Below are 9,612 nucleotides of genomic sequence, written 5' to 3'. Positions count from 1 at the left end.
CCCGTCGGATGCTGCGAGAGCCCTCCTGGGTGAACGGTTAAACTCGTTCTCAAATTTACGCTCGCATAATTCTTGCGTCATCGAGCTGTCAGTTCAACTGCAGAACGGGCTCATCCGTCCGATGCCGTGAGCATCCAAGTTCCCGTCGGACGTCGCGAGAGCCTTCCCAGTCGAATAGGCAAGCTCGTTCCTTGGTAAATACATACCCTTCACATTTTGGGGGGATTAATTCTACGCTCGCTGTCCTGCGTTCATCTGGCTTTTTGGGGGGAGTACTCTGGGGTCGGGCCGAATTCCGAGCTCGGAGCCCTCCCCCCGGACAGCAAGCCAAATACGCATTATAATATTACATCAGATTTCATTAACATGTGAACTCGTGAAATGAAGTTTTATGTAACAAAGTTCGGGAGGAGCATGTTCAGGTAATCATCCAATCAGCACAAGAAGAAGCCAGTATAAATAAAGCCTTCCCTTACCTCCTGTCTCATGACAAATTTCTCAGCATCCCGCCACCACCCCATCACCTCACATTCAGATGGGCCTGCTCATAGATACCTATGATCTATACATTCATAGGGGGGAGTACTCTGGGGTCGGGCCGAATTCCGAGCTCGGAGCCCTCCCCCCGGACAGCAAGCCAAATACGCATTATAATATTACATCAGATTTCATTAACATGTGAACTCGTGAAACGCTAATATCAGCACACTGACTTCAACTAAGATCATCAGTGCTGTGGTACCTGCACATGTGTGACAGAGTGTGTTGATGTCCAGATGTGTGGTCTGGTTGCTGATGGGATTGTTCAGCACACAGCTGTAGGTGTTTTTATCCTGATATTCCACCTCCAGAGGTAGAGAGAGACTGATGCTGAGATCACACACACTGATGCTGGACAATACACTGATTCCTTTGTACCAGGAGAGAGTCGCATCACTCACATTCAACACTGATGAACACACCAATGAACAATTTGACGAAGAACATTGTGAAGAGTTACTGATGATGACAGGAACAGGCAGACGAGCTGGGAAACATGAGAGAATAAGGAGAAATCTAAACAAATACAAAGTTCTGTTATGAAACTCTAGATGGCACAGCCTGATTGGTCCTTAACTCAATCTGTTTGTAATCACATGATTCTCTATAGGGCACAGATGATTGGTTCCTGCTGTATCTGCTCAAACTTCAAACACTTGGTCATCATTTGCATTAGCAGTGTGGCGCTCTTTCAGAAACCCTCCACCTTCCCCAGCTCCACCTGTATAGATCTGCTGCAGGTAACTCATGTACGCTATATACACTATACAGCAGCAGCATATCTTGCTCACAGCACACGGCACGTGTGTGTTTGCTCTGCAGCAGCAGAAATAACCAAATCTAATCAACAATCTTATTTTCGGTTCAGTGTGTTGAGTGTGTGTTTATACGGTCAGTCATCTCAAACTATAAAATAAGAAAACATGTGACTGGTGCTGAGCCAAAGACGGATACGCTCTGCACTTGTCAAATCACAGTGTTTTCAACCACATAATGTTTCTTTTAGGTTTCAGACATTTAAATACACATAGGTACACATTCACATTAGGTACATTTATTCACATTCACATTAGAATGTGAATAAAATATACGTGTGAAAAGGTTAATAAATGAGAATATATTTGAAGGACAGGACAACCCAGATCTGGCCCACATCTGGTACATTTGGATTCCACATATACCAGATGTGGGCCGGATCTGGGCCGACACTATGTTGCTGTCTGGAAAATGATTTCTACTCACCATACACAGATACGTTGAATGTTTTTGGTGATGGGAATGGTAAAGATGATTCTGCTCTAGCTATATTAAGTTTATAGATTCCAGCCTGTTCAGTTGTGATGTTTGTGATGGTCAGAGATCCAGTTTGATTGTCCAGCTTCAGTCTGTCTCTGAATCTCCCATCAGTGAAAGCTAGTATTTCTTTTTCAAACTGCCAAATTATGCCATTTTCACGTAGGCCAGTAAGCCCAGGGTTTAAAGTGACTGAATCTCCCTCCGACACTGACACTGACTTCATCTTATCTGCATCACCAAACACACATGGAGAACAAACAGGAACAGGGTTTGTCACAGATTAACTTTTAAATAACTTTATGATTGTTTGAGAAAGTAAATAGTTTGAAATTTAAAATCAATAATTTCATAAAACAACAGAATAGAGTAAAATGGTGTTTGGATATTATATGGAGTGATGAAAAAATAAAAAGGTGAAACAAATATTTAACTCACAGCTGATAGTGAGAATGAAAACTATGCTCATTGGTCCTACGTTGGTATGTACTTCATAACGTCCAGCATGGTCATCTGTGATGTTTGTGATGGTCAGAGATCCAGTTTGATTGTCCACCTTCAGTCTGTCTCTGAATCTCCCATCAGCAACATCATCATATACACTGATTCTGTCATTATTTACATTTATTTTAGCTAGTAAATATTTTCCAAACTGCCACCGAATTTGATTTCCATCCTTCATTTTATTACTACCAATGTTTAGAGTGACTGAATCTCCCTCCATCTCTGAGATTTGTGCAATTGATATAGCACCAAACACACCTGAAGAACAGAGAGAGAGTTTGTCACAGGTTAAAGCTTTAAATAACTTGATTTCAGTTTGATGAAGCTTCACTAAAATACTTTAATTCTTTCAATCTGAAGTGAATAACATTCTGCAGCAGTATAAACAGAAAACATGCTGAATGAAATGTGTAATACTTAATTAAAACATAATTTCACATGGACCAGAAACTAAATCAAAAGAGACACTTTTACTTAGATAAGAGTAATGTCACACTTAAATGAATGCTGCTGGGTATTTTAGCTTCATACTTATTTAATATGTCCCTAATAAATGAGTTTAGACCTGAATCAAAACTTTAAAAATCAATAACTTATACTTGAGAATAACAGTCAAATGTTAAGCATCTCTGACTAATTTCACCAGAAATTAAAACAGAAGCAACTGAAGCCTTAAAAACTCACCATCCAGACGCCACAAACAGAACAAAAATAATTTGAGAAACATTTTCTTCATCGGTTCACTGAAAACCCTACGATAGTGATCCTTAAAATGTCTGATGACAGTCCGACTGATCGGAAACACGACTGAACTGTGATATTTAGCTGGTTTAATCGTCTCTCAAAAAGTTTCAACATAGTTTCCTTCATCAGAGGAAGTCATGAAAATAAAGTTGCTGATCTTATATTTTCTTTGAATTCTGGCCCTGTATTGGTTGAGTGAAATGTTGCATGAGTGTTGGATTAGATCCATATCTGGGCCCGCATGTATAAAACTTCTAAGAATTACTCTTAAGAATAGTCTTAAGCTTTGACTTAAGTGTCAAAAAATTCTTAGTAAAAAGTAGGACTTCTCCAAGAGTAGGAGACTTTTATAAAGAAGCTAAAAGCAACTTTCAGTGAAGTCTAAGACTGATTCTTAAGTGCTGACTGAAGTGCTGCAAACTAAGAACTACAAGGATGTCAACCCAAAATGGCCGCCCTCAACCTCTGAATCAGCCAATAGACTAGTGAACCTGCAATGGTGATTTCACCACAGCATGACACCATTTAATATAATTATAATAAAACAATTTAATTAAGACACTGAAACTTTAATATTTCAATTTATTTTTTTTAAAGTGCTTTGCATTGTACGGTGACGCATTGCTGCCACATACATATTATTTTTCCCCCTCAATTATGTCGTAATAACGAGATCTTATGTCGTTTTAAAGACATCTTTTCTCGTAATAACGAGATATTATGTCGTTTTAACGACTTCTTTTCTCATAATAACGAGATCTTATGTCGTTAAAACGACATCTTTTCTCGTAAACGAGATCTTATGTCGTTAAAACGACATCTTTTTCTCGTAATAACGAGATGTTATGTCGTTAAAACAACATCTTTTTTGCCCTTATAAGGACATGTGTAGTCATGTACAAAATATGCCTTTATCCACATAAAATTGACAGCCTATTGCGCCTTTATCACACGTTCAAAAAGCTTAAGCAAATATGCAGCCCCCAATCATGCAAAATTAATCAATGAGGCCCTTTTTTGAAAATATATTTTATATAGGCTAGGCTTTTTATATTTTATATTTTATATATACGTTTTTTTTAATATGATATATTATATAGGCCTAATATGATTTACTTTTGTTAATATGCTATATCTTCATTACCTAGAGATATAATTAAACAAAAAGTAGTCAAAACACATCTAACAGAACATAGCCTAAGTTGTTTATTTTTTACAACATTGTGTTCTTATTTTGTTTAATTAATGAAATGTCAATCTTCGTCTTTATAACAGAAGATACAATACAATACAAAAATCTTCAAGATAACGGATTGTCACCTTATAAACAGTCATTTTTTAATGGAATAATACACCCTTATAATAAAGAAAAAGCTTCAGTGATAAAGAATATGAACGCAATGCATTTAATTATACGTTAAGCGTTTTTTAAAATAGGTGGCTCTTAACGTGTCTTTCTATGGGAGGATGGCATAGCGGTGCACAGCAAATATTCAATGCATTCAATGCAAATATTCAATGGTATTCAATGCAAAACAAAAATGAAAAATACAAGTAGCCAATAAAATAAACAAATTATTGTGGCATTAATTAGCCCATAAACAATATTTATTTTAAAGCCTAAACGAATTTGCTTAAAGAAAAACACCAGAGTTGGGCGTTTATCTGTATAGGCTAGTTTCAGCCGCCCTTTTCAAACTGCCGCAATAAAATGCAACAGAATTTGATTAGTTAAACATGAAGAGGATTATCCGTCTGGCATGGCCGCTCGCTCTAACGTTAACCTAGATAAATGTTTGCTATTATGAAGCGCATATCCGAGTGTTTGTGCAGAGTGTGGAGCGCGCACTATGACATGGATGGAGGCGCCGGTGCCATCACTCGCATTTTCCTATCAACAGTGGAAACAACTTAAAATAGCCTACTCCATCATTTCTGGTCATACAGAAAATAATAATACATCAGTCGCAACTACTTTTATTTGTGTAAACTCACAACAACAAGAAAACGGTGTGCTTTTGTAAAATAAAATAAAACAAACAGGGCGCGCTTTCATGATCTCTGAATTGGAGCGCGCCTCAAAAATGAACTGAAAAACAGTGTATAGACAAGCCTCACAGACATGAGAAATATAACTATAACGTTTAAAAAAAAAAAGTCCACCAACGAAAAACAAATCCAATCGAAAGCAAATAAGGTACCATCTGATAATGTAATCCTGTCTGTATGAAAGGCGCATCTAGGCTACATTACAGCGGAGATGTATGGAGATACAGTGCAGGCAGCCTACACTGAAAAGACTAGTTCATTAATAAACAATTAAAATGCTTCGTTATTGCTTATTGCTTATTCCACCACACAAAGGACTGTTTATAAGGTGACATCCGTTATACATGTGAAGATTGTAGGCTGTATCTTGAAGATTTTTGTATTTATTGTATTGTATCTTCTGTTATAAAGATTACATTTCGTTAATTAAACAAAATAAGAACACAATGTTGTAAAATTTTCTGTTTTGTGTTTTGACTACTTTTTGGTTAATTATATCTCTAGGTAATGAATGAAGATATAGCCTATTAACAAAAATAAATCTTATATATAATATATTATAGGCTATATAAAAAAAAAAAAAAAAAAACTTATAGGCCTATTTAAAATATTTTCCAAAAAGGGCCTCATTGATTAATTTTGCATGATTGGGGGCTGCTATATTTGCTTAAGCTTTTTGAACGTGTGATAAAGGCGCAATAGGCTGTCAATTGTATGTGGATAAAGGCATATTTTGTACATGACTACACATGTCCTTATAAGGGCAAAAAAAGATGTCGTTTTAACGACATCTTTTTCTCGTAATAACGAGATGTTATGTCGTTAAAACGACATCTTTTTTTGCCCTTATAAGGACATGTGTAGTTTTAACGACATAAGATCTCGTTATTACGAGAAAAGATGTCGTTAAAACGACATAAGATCTCGTTATTACGACATAATTGATAGGAAAAAATAATATGTATGTGGCAGCAAAGTTATCACATTGTCATTTTTATAGAAGTTATCACGTGATTATTGATGCTGTGGAATCCCCTGTGGAAAAGTGAGGCAAAGGAAAATTGACATATTCACCCTTTATTCAAATAGTATTCAAAATGTGTTAAAGATTTTGTAAGCTTATTGTGAATAGTTGTGCCTGGAGTCAATTGTTTATGTGATAACCAAATTGTACAGACATAATTTTTAGCCAGGCTGTCACAAAGAAATTATGAACGCATGAAAAAACCAAGAGAGGACAATGAGATATTAATAAATGACTATGTTGCAGTCAATGTATGATTTTTTTTTCTCCTGTGAGCTTTTTAGTTTTTCTAAAACCTGTAGCTGTAGTTTACCCTTTTTTGTCACTTAATATTCAACAATATTATTGATCTATCTGCATTGAAACCATTATATGAGAATTGAACTGAGCTGGACGATGACATCACAATTTTCTCCAGAGCGGCTGAATAGATAAATGAACTAAATAGGCCATGAGACGGGACCCCAAATTTGGGCTACCGGTACCATTTTGAGGGATTACATTTATTTTTGATTTTCATGAAGGTACACATCTCTAGTGTTGGAAAATGTGTGATAGCATCCGATCCATGGTAGCTTTCATGAGAAATCAACACTTATATCATCCTATCTCAAGGTAAGGTGTTCAGTGACTACAAGAGAGAAAAATACACGAAAACATCGTTTTTGTTCAAAGGCCTGTTTAAATAGTTAACTAGAGGTAAGTTACATAAGGTAGAACGTATATCTCAATATTAAGATTTTATCATGTAAACTACCTATTTACAACATCGTAGCTGAGCTGCCCATGGTAAATCAGAGCAAGTGACAGACAGGGGTTAACCTAAGTTAACGTTAACTTACATCAGAACACCTGAAAAATGTGACAGAATGGACGATATAGTCGTCTGTTTTTGCATTAAACACGCTATTTGATTAATAATACGCATATTTGTTGAAATTATCGATCTATGTATTCTGTGAACTCCCATTCATTTCTCAAAAAAAATAATAATAGGCATCTAACATTATCTATCTATATATAATACATACGCACTTTGATGGCGTATAATATGCACGTACCCCACACCACTAAACCTACCCAAGGGTTTACAGTGCGTAAATAGGTTATGCATGTAAAAAGTCATTTTTGCGTATCAACTGCGCGATGAAACACAAAGCATGCTATATGCATTTTCATGCGACTGGGTTAAATATTGTTGGTAGACAATTGTACCAAGTAAACATTTTAAATTATTTTTAAATCAATTTAATTACTTGAGAGAATTGTAAAGTGTCATATTAAGGGATTAGTTCACCTCAAAAAGCATATTTTCATATGAGTACTGGTTCCCACTCCTAATCAACATCTTCTCTTTCACAGATTTATGAATATGACCAGGTGAACAGCAACCTCCTAGTTATAGTAAGTCATATTCAAATATTCTGATTTAGGCTACTTGTGTCATTTGTTAAATATGGTATCTTATAATACTTTTTTATTCTTCTTTTTAGGATTGTGAATGTGGCAGTGCAAAGAATGTGTCCATCGAAACTAGCTAGCAGGTATTTGTTGCTGCAGCATTTTATGCAGACTCATCTGTGCTTTAGGGGCAGTTTTCGCTATCCATGTCCATACACAGATTGCCCATGCACGTTTAGTATATGGAGTTGCTGTTTTTTGCTTACAGAGCAAACAGGTCTGTGGATGATGCAGTCAACATGGGACTGCACTATATCCTGCAACATCTTGACAGACCTGGGACTTATGCACGGATCTTATTTGTGGACTTCAGCTCGGCCTTCAATACCATCATCCCTGATCTTCTCACAGCCAAACTGACTCAGCTCTCCATGCCATCCACAATCTGTCAGTGGATCTCCAGCTTCCTGACGGACCGGCAGCAGCTAGTGAGACTGGGGAAACTCACATCCAGGACCCTCACCATCAGCACTGGCGCCCCCCAAGGGTGCGTTCTCTCCCCACTGCTCTTCTCCCTGTACACTAATGACTGCACTTCTAAAGACCCCTCTGTCAAGCTCCTGAAATTTGCAGACGACACCACTGTCATCGGTCTCATCCAAAATGGTGACGAGTCTGCTTACAGACTGGGGGTTGAACAGCTGGCTGTCTGGTGCAGTTATAACAACCTTGAGCTGAACACGCTCAAAACAGTGGAGATGATCGTGGACTTCAGGAGAAACACCCCAGCACTCCCCCCTCTCACCATCATGAACAGCACTGTGGAAGCAGTGGAGTCATTCAGGTTCCTGGGCTCTACCATCTCCCAGGACCTGAAGTGGGCAAATCACATTGACTCCATTGTGAAAAAGGCCCAGCAGAGACTCTACTTCCTTCGCCAGCTGAAGAAGTTCAATCTGCCACAGGAGCTGCTGATCCAGTTCTACTCAGCCGTCATTGAGTCTGTTCTAAGCACTTCCATCACTGTCTGGTTTGGTTCAGCTACCAAATCGGACATCAGGAGACTACAACGGACAGTCCGGACTGCAGAGAGGATTATTGGTGCCCCCCTGCCAACCCTTCAGGACCTGTACTCTTCCAGAGTGAGGAAGAGAGCAGGTAAAATCATCACGGACTCCACTCACCCTGGACACCCCCTGTTTGAACTGTTACCGTCAGGACGGCGACACAGATCACTGGCCACAAGAACATCCAGGCACAGGAACAGTTTCTTTCCACAGGCCATTTCCCTTCTGAACACTTAACATGCCCCCCAAGGCATATGCCTGTAAGTGCAATACTCCCACTGTCTAGTGCAATAAACTCAGGTGATATTTATATCTATATTATTCATACTACTCAAAATACTGTAAATATGTTTATAATCTGTAACATGCGCTAGACTCCCACTGTCTAGTGTAATATTCTCTAATTCAGGTGATATTTATATTTATATTATTCATACTACTCAAAATACTGTAAATATGTTCATAATCTGTAAATGTTTATTCAGACTAAACCCAACTGTGACCCTACTTTTTTACTTTTATACTATTTTTATTTATTTTTTATATATTTTTATTCTTAGAATTTGTATTACTATGTTCTTGTTGTATTTGTATTTGTATATGTGCACTGGAAGCTTCAGTACCAAGAAAAATTCCTTGTGGGTGCAAGCACACTTGGCAATAAAGCTCTTTCTGATTCTGATTCTGATTCTGAGTAAGCTTCTCAATCACACGTACAAAATACATGCTAAACAGGAAACTCCAAAGCCAGAAGAATTAACAACATTCCAGTGTCATGTGTGTTCATGCAAGGAGCTAGCAACAGAAAGATTATTTTCAACACATAAATGGACATCTCAGGCATAATGAAACAGTTCAGTGTATGTTTGTAGGATGTGCATTTGAAAGTAATATTTACAGGACATTTAACACCCACAGATACCGGAAACACAATCCACATTCCACATTCATTAATAGACTTCAAACCCATTGTCGTCAGCCAATGCCCAT

The sequence above is a fragment of the Rutilus rutilus genome (assembly GCF_951802725.1).
Source record: "Rutilus rutilus genome assembly, chromosome: 8".
NCBI lineage: Eukaryota > Metazoa > Chordata > Actinopteri > Cypriniformes > Leuciscidae > Rutilus > Rutilus rutilus.
The sequence above is the reverse complement of the archived record's forward strand: the minus strand, read 5'-3'. Positions refer to the sequence as shown.